Source organism: Tenebrio molitor, chromosome 6, assembly GCF_963966145.1.
Source record: "Tenebrio molitor chromosome 6, icTenMoli1.1, whole genome shotgun sequence".
Classification (NCBI taxonomy): domain Eukaryota; kingdom Metazoa; phylum Arthropoda; class Insecta; order Coleoptera; family Tenebrionidae; genus Tenebrio; species Tenebrio molitor.
The window spans coordinates 20898536-20902704 of NC_091051.1; the positions used below are offsets into that span (position 1 = coordinate 20898536).

The following is a 4169-nucleotide window of genomic DNA, read 5'->3' on the forward strand; positions in this document are numbered from 1 at the left end:
AGAAAAACCATTAACACGAACTAAAGTTTACACCATGTAAATCCCTATGGTTTATCGATAAAATAATTCACTGTATAACTAAATATACAGGGTGGAACAAAAGTATCAAATATTGGCTGTAACTTTTTAATTAGACAATTTATGAAAAAATGTTTAATATAAAAGTTGATTGGTGTATTATCCTGCATCATCTGGTCTTTCTAGTTTGTTCCTATCTTTTTTTGTTTCGCTGCTATGGCAATCAACTTTGGTTTTTTAAATAGCACCCATACATTTTTTGTGTGATTTTGAAACAAGCGTATAATGGGGAAAAAGAATAAAATTAAAAAAAAAACAAAGGTGATAAAATTAACATACTAAGTAATAAAATGCAATATCAAGAATGTTGACAATTTTTGTTGAACGTCATGCATGATAATAAACCAAACAATTTTTATATTAAACATTTTTTCATAATTTTTCAAATTAAAAAGTTACAGTGATTATTTAATACTTTTGTTCCACTCAGTATAAACTTTACCAGTTATACATATACCTAACTTGACCTCTGTCAAAGATAACCTCAAAATTTACAATTAATGAATGTTTTTTAAAACCTTACCCAAACGAACACGAAAAACGTTATTCGTGGGCTGTCACTTTTCAGATATTCGGCCTGTTTTGTATAATTCTTGCTTCAAATTTCGGCCTCATACCTGAAAATTAATCTCACAGCGCTACTCATATAAACAAAAAACTACTACAGGGTCTCTATAAATGATTGTCGGGTCCAGCCAGCCATGGAAAGTTGTCAAATTTTGAATGTGCCGCTTTGTTCGGCAATTAATGAATGTCACATTTTCAGGTTAGGTTGTTGGCTTTTAACCAGAGACAAGTTTCAACTGTGCTTTACTCTTGCTAACATTAATGTATTTATTATTTAATATCAACACCCACAGGGGAACAATTATTGCCCCCATCGTACCGCCACACACTGTACAGGAATTGGTATGAGAACAAATCCAAACAGATAAATATTGAGAACACCTTGTCCTCGTATACCACAATACAATACTTGATACTGCCTTTTTGTCTGCTTTAGTGCTTTCACATTTCTTGTTTTATGCTAGTGGTAAATACGACCTAGACTGAATTGTCGAATATGGTATTGACTCCCATTTTTTCTTCCAATATAAATAACAGTGTTTTTCATAACAAATAAGTCTTACTGGTTTTTCAATAAAATCAAATGTATTCAACAACATAATTTACAACACTAAATAACGATAACAAATAGGTATTTTTTTTATAAAATAGATTGAGAATGTCCCCCATTAACTTCTAAACACTTGACAATTCTTCATTTATTTTCAAAAATATTTTGCAGCATTTCTTAATTAAGGGTATAGCAACACTGCTATCCACAGTTCCACACACCAATTTTCAAAACATGTAAAGGAGTCTCTACAAATTGGTGTGGATTCTCAGCACTCCAAATTATGAAATTGAGGTGATTTTCAAACTGAACACAACTTTGATAATCTGCAGGTTGGAGTTCTTGTACAACACTAATTTTATAAAGATGCAGTTGTAGCCTATTTTTAATGATTTTGTGACAAGTGCATCGTGCTACACCAGATTGTTGAGATAAACAGGCTATTGATATCTGTAGTCTTTTCCACCATTTCTTTCAAATCCTTGAGTATTTCATCAGATACTGGTGCTTGTCCTAATGATTTATCCCTTCTAATTGTTCTGATTGTTAAAAATCTGTTCACAATGTTGTTCAGATATTTTGATGGAATTCATTTTTACAAACAGATAATTCCCCATTATTAAACCTTCCATTTCGAAAGTAAAAAACAACAATGAACGTGTTCTGTTCAACAGAATAAACCATTGTAAAGAAAATAAAGCTAAAATAAAACATAAAACATTAAAGCATAACCTCACAAATTTTGCCAGTGTATTTACCTCTAAAAGCGGACGTACTTGCAATTTTTATTGAAAAATACTGATTTTTGGTGTATATTAACTGTGATTAACTGCGATAAAACGAATATAAGGAACCAAAACTCGACTGACAAGCGCAAACGAAACGTCAGTCACTAATGTCAGAAGTGACCGTGAAAACGAACTAGAATTTGGCATCGGTTTCAAAAAAGCGGAACAGTAAAATTTTTTTCCAAGGCTGGCTTGACCAGACAATCATTTATAGAGACCCTGTATTATTAGTCCACTAGAGCTTTAAGGTTTATACTCGACATTTTAACTCTGAACATAGTTCATACTTGGTCCCTATGTTCAGTTAAAAAAGATACAGGTCAATGCATGTCTGTAATCAATTAATATAATTATTATTGCGCCCTAATTAAAATTTCATAAAAAAATTTCATGGCGAGATTACCTGTAGGATTTGGTAAAAACAAAATTAGCTACGAATTAAATTAATAATTTTACTATAGGTAGGTATCCAGTAACAAATTTTCAGAATATCTATAAAGATATAACGTTAACGCTCAGGTAATATTAACCCTCTCTGGCCAAGCGGCGCAACGGCGGCGGCGAACTGGCCCAGTGGCGAAACGGCTGGCGGCGAAACGTCCCATCCCCAACAGAATCGCTCTACTCTTTTCTGGATTCACGTCGATTCGCCACAAGCGAAACCATATTTCCAGGCTTTCGACAGCGCTTTGGACCCGCTGCGTCGCGACTTCGGGAGACCCCGAGCGCGTGAGGATTGCAGTGTCGTCTGCATACAACGCGATCTTTGTTCCGTCGAGTTTGGGGATAACGGCAGTGAAAATTGCGTATAAAGTCGGCGAGAGCACCGAACCTTGTAGAACGCCTGCTTCGATTTCGCGTTCCGTCGAGAGTGCGTGTCCGAGTTTTACGTGAAAAACGCGGTTTTCGAAAAACGAGTTGATGAGTTTGACGATTGCCAACGGTAGGCCTTCCGTGTGGAGCTTATAAACAAGTCCATCGTGCCAGACGGTGTCGAAGGCTTTGGCCACGTCGAGAAAAATCGCGCCGGTTGATCGTCGTTGATTCATACCGAGTGATATAAATTCGGTGACGTGAATGAATTGGTCCGCGGTGGAGTGTTTGGGGCGGAACCCGAATTGTTCGTCAGGAATCGCGGCGTTGTCGTTAACCATTTTGACCACCCGGGTCAGAATGACTTTTTCGACGACTTTTCCTACGTTCGAGAGATGACTAATGGGGCGATAATTTTGTGGAAATTTCGGATCTTTCCCGGGCTTGGGGGATGAAAATCACGTTTGCTCTTCGACCGATTCGAGGCGAGGAACCGGGCCGAAATCTGATTCGAGGATTTCCGCAAAGCGCGGCCAACTCATGTTTTGAACGGTCAAATTACTGTTCGGGTCGTTTGCTTCGTCGCAGATGTGCTTCAGCACGGGCAAGTGGTGGGAGTCTAGTACTTGAGAAGAATGTAGACGAGTTTGAAAACGCACGTTTTTTAACAGCGCGATGTCGAGCGTGTCGGCGTGAAAGTCGCGAGCGTCGTAATATGTTGGTTCCGGGAGAGCCTCAATTAGGATGTCGATGTTGTCCGCGTGTTCGATTAAAATTCGACCGTTGCGGTTCGCTCTTCGACTGCCCCAAGGCCTCATGCTTGGCGTTGAAATCGCCCGCGGCGATGACTAAGGTGCCGGAATCTAAAACTTCGTTGATGTCACGGGGGGTGATAACACGAAATGATCGTCAATTGACCGTTCGCGGTCTTGATTGTCACGGCGGTGGCTGCCAGGTTCTGGAGAACGGGAAGCGTGATCTGCTGGTGTCGAATTTCACGGCGTACGTAAATGACTGTTCCTCCTCCAGGACCGCGAGTGCGGTCGCTACGATAAACTTCGAAGCCCCGAATGTTGGGGTTTGGGGTGCCGGGTTGTAATTTGGTCTCGCTGACCAACAACGTGTCGAGATCGTGATCGTCTGCGAAGACTTCCAGCTCGTTGCGGGAGCTTCGCAGACCGCGTGCATTGTAGAATACGATCTGTTGCGACCTAACGCTTGACTGTTGAACCATAGTATAACTAGTAGCGACACGAAATGACAGGTCCATAAGAAAAGCATTGGGTCGTTATGAACACGACTAAATGACGGTTTGGGTAGTAAAGTCCTTGAATTTGGTTTGAATTCGTTTGAAATTTGTGGTGGTAGCCTGA

At 39.5% G+C, this 4169-nt stretch overlaps 1 long non-coding RNA gene across 1 annotated transcript; it reads right to left on the reverse strand.

Annotated features, from left to right (window-relative positions):
* Nucleotides 1-858: 858 nt before the first annotated feature.
* LOC138133713 (uncharacterized) lies at nt 859-2314 on the reverse strand. The gene is made up of 2 exons (XR_011160498.1): nt 1954-2314; nt 859-1895 (listed from the first exon to the last, which is right to left on the reverse strand). It is a non-coding gene; the product is annotated as an uncharacterized lncRNA (long non-coding RNA).
* Between the last annotated feature and the right edge of the window lie 1855 nt (nt 2315-4169).